Raw genomic sequence first — 11,416 nt, 5'->3', positions numbered from 1 at the left:
AGAGCTAGTTCCAGGACAGGCTCCAAAGCCACAGAGAAACCCTGTCTCGAAAAACCAATAAATAAATAAATAAATAATAAAAAAAATAGAGTTACTGGCAGTTGTGAACTGCTGTGTAGTTGAACCTGGGTCCTCTGCTCTTAAGCACTGGGCCATCTTTCCAGCCTGAGACACAGCTTTCTAAAAGGGATTGAAGTTTTACAGTTGCTAAGGGCACTAGCAGAGAGAGATTTTAAAACATCATTTTTTTTCCTAGGCCGTAGGTTAACCTGGGCTTCTGGGTGAGCCTGGGATAGCTCTTGAGTGGTATTAAAGAAATTAGATTTGGGAGTTGGGGATATGTCTCAGTTGGTAGAGTGCCTAACTGAGATGCATGACTTCCTGGCTCTAATCCCCAGCACCGTTAAACCTAATGGCAGCATATACTATAATCTCAGTACTCAGGATGTGGAGGCAGGAGGATGACGGGTTTCAGGTGATCCTCGGCTACACAGTTCAAGGTTAGTCTAGACTAAATGAAGCACCGTCTCAACAAAAATACAACAACAAAACAAAAGAAACCAGGGCTCGTCTTATTCTTGAGAAGGTTTTCCTCTCAGGTTGCCGTTCCGCGACGTCACTGGTTGGGTGGAGGAGGCGACTGGGAATCCTGGGATTCTTGGCGAACAGCGCCATCTAGCGATACGACACATTTAGTTTCAGGTTGATGGAGTGGTCCTGGTGAGTGAGACCAGATTGAATAAGAACCCATGACTGATCCCAAAGTCCCGCAAAAAGAGATCTCAAGACTCCTTCTTGCTCTTCTAAAATCTCTTTCCCATTGGTCGGTGGGAAACAGGATCACTTCTCCTAGGACGAGAAGTTTGGAAGATGTCTGCGCAGTCAGTCATGCAGCCGGCTTTTATTAAGTGTTCTTTATACACTAGCCATTGTTCCAGGTCCTAGGGATAAAGCACTGCAGAAAATAAAATAAAAATCTCCCTGCCTGCGTGATCAGACAGACAATGAACAGGGTAATAGAATAGGTGCTGTCTTAGATGCTGGTCAGCACTAAGGAGACAAAGCAGGGGAAGGGTGTTGGGGATTGTTAGGAACAGGCTCGGGTAGAAGGGAGTGAGGAGGCTTGGCTGGAAAGTTCCATTTGATCCTGATGGGGAAGAGGATGCAGCAAATGCAGTTATGGGAGGCATCTGGGGTCAAAGTGCTCACAGGAGAGAAAAAGGACTTGGTGTCTGGGGTGGGGAGGGGAGGGGTGTAAAGGTAAGAAAAGAGATTGGGTAGCTCTCGGGTGATGATGAGGGTTTGGTGGGGGATGAGAAACCTCTGATGTTTTCACTTGTTTTATTGTTTGTTACGTTTTAATCTTTGAGACAGGGTTTCAGACTGGCCTTGAACTTGCTATGTAGCTTAGGATGTCCTTGACTTCTGATGGTCCAGCTTACCACCTCCCCAGTGTTGGGACCACAGGTGCGCATTCGCTGAATGCTGGTATATGAGATACTGGGGCTCGAACCCAGGACTTTGTGCGTGCCGAGCAAGCACTCTACCACCTGAGCTACACCCAGCCCTTTCGTTTTGTGCTAACTGTGTTTAAAAGAAACGGAAGGAATCTAGGGAAAGTCACAATTCACTTCAGCCCTTTGAAAGCTTCAGAGAGTCCTGTATTACATAAACCATTTAACATTGTTTTTGGTCTATTATATTATTATAGGTGTGTGTGTGGTGTGCATTCGCACCACGGCACACATGTGGAGGCCAGACAACAACTTGAAAGAGACAGTTCTCTCCTTCCCCCCATGGGAGTCCCAGGATTGAAGTCTGTTGCCAGCCTTGGCGGCATGTCCCTTTACCTACCTAGCCGTCTCTCCTGCCCTATTATTTAACATTGTTTAAAAGCACTTCCCAGGCTTATTAAAAGACAGATTGTTTCGTTTTGTTTGTTTCTTCGTTTTGTTTTACCCCCTCCCCCCAAGGAAAACTGTTCAACTTCACATGACATCTGAGAAGTGAAAACCTCTGGCAAACTGACGGTAGTGACCTTGACAGTCCCCTGCAAGGCCAGCAAGAGTGCACGCAGCTGGCCAGGGCGGCATTTAACCCAAGGCTGAGCTGCAGCTGTGCAGTGACGTCTCTTGAATCACTCCTTTGTATCAATGCCCCTCCCAGACCCAAGTTTCTCCCCCTTCCTGATTCTGAGACTCCAACTTTTAAACCACCTGCTTCTGGCCGCATTCTGTCCTGACCTGATTCCAGTTCTCTCCACCCTTCGCAGCTGGAATCATTTAACATGAACCTGGCAATGAGCACCCTTTCCACAGTCTCTTACTGTGATGCCCCAAGATGCCCTGGGGTCCTTTTGCGGGGCGGCGGCGGGGGGGGGGATGTGTTTTATAGATGTAATTTAATAAAGTCAGCCAAGCCCGGTATCCCACACACCAATGCGTAAGAAAAACTGGATGAAATAATTCCTCCTTGCTATAAAAACCTTGTGACTTAGTTGCAATGCTACTTCCCACTTAAAAAGTTTTGTGTGCCAGCTAGAAAATTATATTAGGAACAAAAAGAGTGAAGACTATATTGGCAGACATTTTAAGATTTTAAAGTATGGGGTGTTTTTATGAGTAGCTCCATGCCTGTCTTGTCCCTTACCAGCTTGCATTTTTCTCTTATCTCTTGACTCTGGCCAAGAACTAATCAAAGCCCCGCCCCCCACCCCTGAAGCCAGGACTATTCCTGGATCAGAGGGAGATCAGATCGGCTCTGGCTGCAGAAGGAAAGAATGGCAGAGAAAGCGAGGAGGGAACTTGATGCACCAGACTGGGTGGGAGACCTGAGCTCATCCTTAGGACACACCTGCTCGACTGAGCCAGCACAGAGTGGGTCCTCGCTGGCTTCTCCATGGCAGTGGGGTTATCCAACTATCACTGACCCTTGCCCCTGCCATTCGTAGGTCGCGCCGTTCCCCTTAATAGCCTTTCCCAGTGGTTATTGGAAGGAAGTTCCTGCAAATAAATGGCTTATGTGTGCAGGGCCTCTGTCTGTTGAGGCGACTTCCACCGGAATCGCAGAAGTAGGCAGAGACTGTGCGGCAGGGCCTCGTTACTGCCACCTGCTGGTGTCCCCTGTGACAACACTAGAGATTTCTTTCCTGGATAGTCTCGCTTTTATTGAAGCAATTGCCTATGTTTTCTTCTAGCTTATGTTAACATAGTGGAATCACATCGAATGATTTGTTTTTAAACCGAGGTGAAGTTTGCATTAAGTTATCTGTTTACATGAAGAGCCTTCTGGCGTTTTGTGCACTCCAGTTCCTAAACACATTCCTCAAAAGAGCTGGGAAAGTTGTAGTTCACTGGTAGAGCGCTTGCCTAACATGCACAGGCCCTGGGTTCAAGTCCCACATGGAGAAGCAAACAAAAAATCATATCCCTCAGAAGAAAATCCGGGGCTAGTGAGGTGGCTCAGCAGGTGGTGAGCACTTGCCCCCAAGCCTGAGGACTCACCCGAGTTTCATTTCTGAGACCCACACAGTGGAAGGAGGGAACCAGCTCCTGCAAATTGTCCTTTGACCTCCACATGGATGCACGGCACATGCACACCCCCGCCTTATCATGTACAAAAGTAATTATCAAATGTTTGAGAAAAGGAAGAAGGCCCATAATCATCAAGCCTCAGTTCCCAGCCTTCCGCCCCAGCCCCCCAAAGCGGAGGATTTCTGCTTTGACTTATGGTTTACCTATTCTAGATTTTAAAAAGTTCTTTACATTAAACAACCATATGTGTTTGTGTGTGTGTTTGGTTTTCTGAGACAGGGTTTCTCTGTACCTTTGGAGCCTATCCTGGAACTAGCTCTTGTAGACCAGGCTGGCCTCGAACTCACAGAGATCTGCCTGCCTCTGCCTCCCGAGTGCTGGGATTAAAGCCATGCGCCACCACCGCCTGATGATCCAATCTTTCCATTGTGCATGTGTGTGCACATGTGCATAGATGCATGCTTGCATGTGTGTGTGTGTGTTCATGCGTGTGTGTGTGCGTGCGTGTGGAGGCCAGAAGCTAACATCAGATGTCTTCCTCAATCACTTCTTTCTTTTTTTTTTTTTTTCGAGACAGGGTTTCTCTGTGGCTTTGGAGCCTGTCCTGGAACTAGCTCTGTAGACCAGGCTGGTCTCGAACTCACAGAGATCCGCCTGCCTCTGCCTCCCGAGTGCTGGGATTAAAGGCATGTGCCACCACCGCCCGGCCTTCCTCAATTACTTCTACACCTTATTTTTTCAAAAGATTAACCTCAGTTATTTAAAATTAAAATTATGTGTGTGTGATGTGGGTTTGTGTAGACAAGTTCAGGTGCCTGGAGTCCAGAAGAGGGCATCAGATCTCCTAGAGCTAGAGTTACAGGAAGTTGTGAGTGCTCAACATGGGTGCTAGGGTTCCAGCTCAGGTCCTCTTCAAGAGCAGTACATGTTTTCAACCACTGAGCCACCTCTCCATCCCCACTACCATATTTTCCTAGGCAAGGTTTCTCATTGTACCTGGTGCTCACTGATTTGGCTAGACTGGCTGGCCAGTCAGTGCCTAGATCCTCCTTTCTCTGCCTTTCCAGACATGAGTTTATTATATTATTTTGTAATAATATAATTATTATTTATTATACAATAATAAATCGAGCCCTGAAGTGCTCATTTTAAAACTGTTTTTTAGTACATGCGTATTGGGCATCTGAACGAGGTCCTCATGTTTGTCAGTTGAGCTGCTTCCTCAGGCTCTGTTCCTTCCATTTTTAGCCTTTGTTCTCCTGCTAAAATGCTTCAGTGGGCAGCCAGATCTTCAGATCATCAAGGACATGATGCCATCCACGCTTAGGCTCAGCCGGGGGCGGAGCACGGGGTCAGTCACATATCTGACACGGAAAGAACAACACTTCTGCACGCCGGAACCTTTCTTCTCTTTCCGCAGAACTGGAGTGACATCGGCAGCCAAGGCCGGGAGACAGCTGGTATCTGATTCTGGGGCTTAGGACAGATCAATGTTTAGGACCAGGAGACCGGGTTGTCATTGCGATCCGAGATGTAGGGCTTGAAACTGGAGGAGAAGGTGAGATGCAATGGAAAACGTGTAGGCTGGCAATGAACTGGAAAGAAATGTCCTGATTTGATTAGAGTGTCCCTTTAATTATAGAAACACTATCAGGAGGGAGGCTGGCTTGGGAGTCGAGCTGCCTGCACTGGTCTAAATCACACGTTACTGGTGAGTGAGGATCCTGTTATAAATGGAAACGTGAACTGGCAGATACTCCCTGGCTGTAACCCAGAGCCTGGGTAACGTCAGTACCTATAATGTTTCCTTATCAAATGTGTCCACGCAAAAGGGATACAATGTTACTGGTACTCATTAAAAATGAGAGCACTCTCCTTGTGGCATAGCTACAGCTGGTACAGAAAAGACTTTTTGTTGTTTCCCTGAGGTCAGGGTTGCTTTTTGGTAGGCTTATAGATATATATTTAATAATTAAATAATTATACATTTATGTATATTAGCCCCAGAAACCGTTCAAGCACTTTCAGGAAGCCATCAAGTAGACAAACATGTCTCAAAAATCTTTTAAGGTGGCGCCTTTCCAGGCTCCAGCTCTTTGTACCTCACTTCTCCAGGTAGAGATGCAGCCTCCACCTGCAAATAACCCTGTGTGACCCCCTCTCTGGAATGCTCTCTGTGCCTGACTCCACACACACACACACACACACACACACACACACACACACACACACACACACACGTCTGCTGGCATTCCTGCCAGATCACTGGCTCCCAGGGCCTTACAGGAATCCAGCTGGGAGAGCTGTCATTTGGAAAAGAGAGCCGTCACTGACTGTTTTGTTGGTAGGGTGTTCTTTCCTTCTGTCCTCCCCATTCACGCATAAGGTGCAGATTATTGGGTTTCTTTGAAGAGAAATACACAAGTTTTGTGTGACTAGATAGCCCGTTTCTTTCCATCCCTAGTAACTGTTGTCACATTACGTCTGTGCATTTACTTCAGAACTGACTACGACCTGAAATGTCTTGTATATTCATTCATATGATTACTGTCTCCTCCATCCAAAAGGCAAATTCGCCCAGGTTAGGTCTCCTGTGTGTTCTCCCTCTTCCTAGAGCAATGTCTGACTTCATAGTAGTGTGCTTGTGAACCCCCCACTGGCTGATCAACTTACAATAGAATCAATGTTTAAATGTCTTAAAAAACTTAGTTTTGGGGTCAGTGAGATGGCTTAGTGGATGGAAATACTGCCCAGGTAAGCATCCCCAGGACCCACGTGATGAAAGAAGGAACTGACTGATACAAGTCCTCTGACCTCCACACATTGTGTCATGACACCACACACACACACACACACACACACACACACACACACACACACACACACACACACACGTCTGCTGGCATTCCTGCCAGATCACTGGCTCCCAGGGCCTTACAGGAATCCAGCTGGGAGAGCTGTCATTTGGAAAAGAGAGCCGTCACTGACTGTTTTGTTGGTAGGGTGTTCTTTCCTTCTGTCCTCCCCATTCACGCATAAGGTGCAGATTATTGGGTTTCTTTGAAGAGAAATACACAAGTTTTGTGTGACTAGATAGCCCGTTTCTTTCCATCCCTAGTAACTGTTGTCACATTACGTCTGTGCATTTACTTCAGAACTGACTACGACCTGAAATGTCTTGTATATTCATTCATATGATTACTGTCTCCTCCATCCAAAAGGCAAATTCGCCCAGGTTAGGTCTCCTGTGTGTTCTCCCTCTTCCTAGAGCAATGTCTGACTTCATAGTAGTGTGCTTGTGAACCCCCCACTGGCTGATCAACTTACAATAGAATCAATGTTTAAATGTCTTAAAAAACTTAGTTTTGGGGTCAGTGAGATGGCTTAGTGGATGGAAATACTGCCCAGGTAAGCATCCCCAGGACCCACGTGATGAAAGAAGGAACTGACTGATACAAGTCCTCTGACCTCCACACATTGTGTCATGACACCACACACACACACACACACACACACACACACACACACACACACACACACGCACGCACACACACACACGCACACACACACACGCACGCACGCACGCACGCACACACACACACACACAGTAAATGTTTAAAAATACCCTTAGTTTACGTTATAATGGCCTTTTATTCTCAAAAAATGTGTGTGTGTATGTGGTATTTGTGTGTATGCATGCATGTATATCCTTGTGTGTGAGCACACATGTGTGTGTATGTGTGTGTGTGGTATTTGTGTGTATGCATGCATGTATATCCTTGTGTGTGAGCACACATGTGTGTGTATGTGTGTGTGGTATTTGTGTGTATGCATGCATGTATATCCTTGTGTGTGAGCACACATGTGTGTGTATGTGTGTATGTGGTATTTGTGTGTATGCATGCATGTATATCCTTGTGTGTGAGCACACATGTGTGTGTATGTGTGTGTGGTATTTGTGTGTATGCATGCATGTATATCCTTGTGTGTGAATGTGTGTGTGGTATTTGTGTGTATGCATGCATGTATATCCTTGTGTGTGAGCACACATGTGTGTGAGTGGACGCAGATGCATGTGTATGTATGTCTGTGTATCTGGAAGCCCAAGGTTGGCATCACCAGGATTCTTCCTTGTCGTCCTCTATCTTATTCGCTGAGCCAGGGTCTTTCAAATGAACCTAGATCTGGCCAATAAAGCTAATCTAGCTTGCCAGCTTGCCCCAAGATTCCCTGCTCCATCCTTCCAAACACTGGAATTACAGGTAGGCTATTGTATCTATCCAACACCTATATGAGTTTTGGGGATTCAAATTCTTGTCCTCACTGGTTTTAACCACTGAGCCATCTCCCCAAACTCCAAGCATCTCTTCTGTGGTCATTTGAATGAGAATGGCCCTTATAGGCTCATATGTTTAAATGCTTGGTGCCCAGTTAGTGGAACTGTTTGGGAAGAATTCTGAGGTGGGGCCTTGTTGGAGTGGGTGTGGCCTTATTGGAAGAAGTGTGTCACTGGAGGTGGGCTTTGAGGTTTCAAAAGTCCCACACCGGGCTGGAGAGATGGCTCAGAGGTTAAGAGCCCTGACTGCTCTTCCAGAGGTCCTGAGTTCAATTCCCAGCAACCACATGGTGGCTCACAACCATCTGTAATGAGATCTGGTGCCCTCTTCTGGCATGCAAGCATATGTATACATAATAAATTAATAAATAAATCTAAAAAAAAAGTCCCACACCATCACACCATGCCCAGCCTCTATGTCTCTGTCTCTGTCTCTGTCTCTGTCTCTCTCTCTCTCTGACTGCTACCTGCAGATCAGGATGCAAAGCTCTCAGCTACTGCTTCATTGCCATGGCCATCTGCTTCCCACCACGGTGATCAAGGAAGTCCCTCGTTAAATACTTTGCTTTATAAGACTTGCCTTGGTCATGGTGTCTCTTCACAGCAATAGAACAATAACTAAGAGACCTCCCTCTCCATTTGTTTATTTATTTATTTACTTATTTAGTGTGTGTGCGTGAGCATGCCCTGTTTGTGTGCAAATACATGCTCACATGTGCTGTAGCATGTGTACGGAAGTCAGAGGACAGCTTTCGGGGGTCAATTCTGTCCGTCCACTCTGGGGATCCCAACGCTCAAACTCAGAACTCAGCACATCAGGTTTTGTGGCAGGTGCCTTTCCCCTCTGAGCCGTTTCACTTCCCCTTTTTTGTCTCTCTTAAACAATTATTATGTCTAAATTTAACTAGCCTAATTACCAAATGTCACTTAACTATATCAGTGCCTCCCAAACTTTTTCAGACCTTTGTTTACTCTGATATATTACCGAGAATCCCAGACAGAGAGCTCGTGTTTGTGTGATATCCCTCACTGTTCAGTCAAACAGACTGTAAAACTGACAAGGTCTAAACTATATTTATCAACTCACTAAAATAGCAGCAAATGCATTGTGTGTTCCTATTAATAGCGTAGTTGTTTCTGTTTCCAAAGTAGAGAAAAGAGAGGCATCGTTTAACAGTTTTGTTTATCTGTACAATTTTAAAATTACGTTGATTTTTTTTATGGTGTGTGCACGCATGCATGTGCACATGAGTGCCCTGAGAAGTCAGAGGACAGTTTGGTCTGCAGTATTTCTTCCTTTCCATTCCATGCGGGCTCCAGGATGAAACTCAAGTTATCAGGCACCACAGCAAATGCTTTTCCCCGCTGACTCTTGCATATCTATAAAGCGTGGCTTTATAGACACCAGCTGGGTTCTCACCTCTGTCTCTGCATTCAACAGGTGTGCGAGCATCAGAGAGACAGAGGCAAACAGCCCCTTGGCTTCCTTTGCTCAAGAAACCGTTTGGGTAACCCCAGAGAGCCTTGAAAATACACTGAGAACAAACGACAGACGTCAGCAGAGAGGAATCCTTGTTTGCTTTTGAAATGATTGGTTATTTTTCTCTTCAGTATACTGCTTAATACTAAAGTATGTTTGCATTCCTCAGGATGGCTAAAGGTGGCCAAGATGCTTAGTAAGCGAGAGAAAAAAATGAACCAAATGCCAGTAATGTGCTGTGTTCACACAGAAACATCCACAAGCAAAGAAAACCAACAGTGATAAATGGATGCTTTTGGGTTGCTGAGATGCGTCAGTTGGTAAAGACGCTTAGTGCCAAGTGTGCCAACTTGAGTTTGATTCCTGGGACCCTTATGGTGGAGGCTGGCCTCTGCCCTCCACATGTGTGTGTGACACACCCACCCCACCCCCACAACTGCCAACGAATAAATCAATGTTGTTTTTTAAAAGCGCCTTATTAATTCTGTATTATGTGCTCTGTCTACTCTGACATCCCCTGCTGTGTAATTCCAGGTAGGCATTATCAGTCTCATTTCACAGATGACGCAGAGGCTCGGAAAACCTGAACAAGGGCTGGAGAGGTAGCTCAGTGGTTGAGAGCAGCCACTGCTCTTGCGGAGGATCCAGGAGTCTCAGAAATCACGTGGTGGCTTCTAACCTCTTCTAATTCCAGTTCCGGGGGCCCGATGCCCTCTTCTGGTCACTATGGGCACTGCAGTCACTGCGCTTAACCTTCACACGGGCAAATTCTGATCTATAAAATAAAAATAAATTGTAAAAAAAACAACTGAATAATTTGTGCAGGATTACAAGGTCCGGAAGTGAGAGTGGTGACTGCCACACTCAAGTCTTCTTTGCTTAGAAATAATCTGTTCTCTCACTGTCAGACGTAAGGTTAGCATGACAGTCAGAGAAGACACTCTGGGAAATAATGAGAAGTTCACTGTCCAAGTAATTCTTGCTGTCTTACTTAATGAGTGAAGAAGGAAAATAAATGTAGTGTGATATGTAACTAAAGAAAGCCAACACGTGTGTGTGTATGTGTGTGCGCGCACACGTGCATGTGTATACATACATGCACACATATGTGTGTGTTTATTTATTTATCTCGGGTTTTCGTTGTAGTGATTGAAAACCTGATGAACACATTGGGAGAGGAGGTGCTAAGTGGGACAGGCACAGAGGCCTGATCACCAGCCCTTCACCCATAATAGAAGCTAGTGTGGTGGTGGTGGGGGGTGGGCGACCCATGGAAACCCTCGGGAGATTATGGGCCCCTGGGAGAGTCAGGCTCTTGGAAGCGTGTGGCACACATCCTGAAGGGCATCAGCCAAGAAAGGATGACAAAGCCACTGCCCCCCTTTTATAATCTCTCTTTGGCTCTAAGTTAAAAAAAAGATGGAGAGAGAGTGGGAGGGGAGGAGAAGTTCTCTCTTGCTCACTCAGTTCCGTTTTTATAGGGAGACCCACCTGCCTCGGGATATAGATATATATTGAAATATATATGTATATTGAAAATTATATATGTGTACATTTGGAAAGCTGTATATATGTATATACATGATACCAATACATTATAATATATAATATAATATGTATTGATTATCTATAATTTGAATTGAATATATATAATTTTTCAATATATATGTACACACACACAAGCTGTAGGTGTACACATATTCAATATATATGTACACCTACAGCTAAAGATGGGAAGGTAGTTAAGTGGCCAACAGTCAGGAGCATGCTGGTCGCATTAATTTGGGGAGCACTGAGGTATAACTCTCCCTGTGCTGGTTAGTTTTTATTGTCAACCGGATACAACTAATGTCACATGATAAGAGGAAACCTTGATTGGAGAACTGGCTGGACCAGACGTCTTTGGGGGGATTTTCTTGATGGTGATTTTCACAGGAGAGCACCGCCCACTGTGGGCAGCACCATCCCTAGGCAGGTGGGCCTGGGCTGTATGAAAGGGAGCTGAATGAACCAGAGAGAATGTCTTCTCTAGCTCCTGGTGTGTCTGTCCATCCTCCTCCCTCCAGC

At 45.6% G+C, this 11,416-nt stretch overlaps 1 long non-coding RNA gene across 1 annotated transcript; it reads left to right on the top strand.

The window, feature by feature from the left end:
* The first annotated feature begins 5,066 nt into the window (after positions 1–5,066).
* On the top strand, positions 5,067–9,366 carry LOC142831767 (uncharacterized). The gene is made up of 3 exons (XR_012907071.1): positions 5,067–5,091; positions 5,176–5,244; positions 9,311–9,366. It is a non-coding gene; the product is annotated as an uncharacterized LOC142831767 (long non-coding RNA).
* Positions 9,367–11,416: the final 2,050 nt, after the last annotated feature.

The sequence above is a fragment of the Microtus pennsylvanicus genome, chromosome 11 (genome assembly GCF_037038515.1).
Source record: "Microtus pennsylvanicus isolate mMicPen1 chromosome 11, mMicPen1.hap1, whole genome shotgun sequence".
Taxonomy (NCBI): Eukaryota; Metazoa; Chordata; class Mammalia; order Rodentia; family Cricetidae; genus Microtus; species Microtus pennsylvanicus.
Note: the sequence above shows the minus strand (reverse complement) of the source record. Positions and strands in the feature narration are given on the sequence as shown.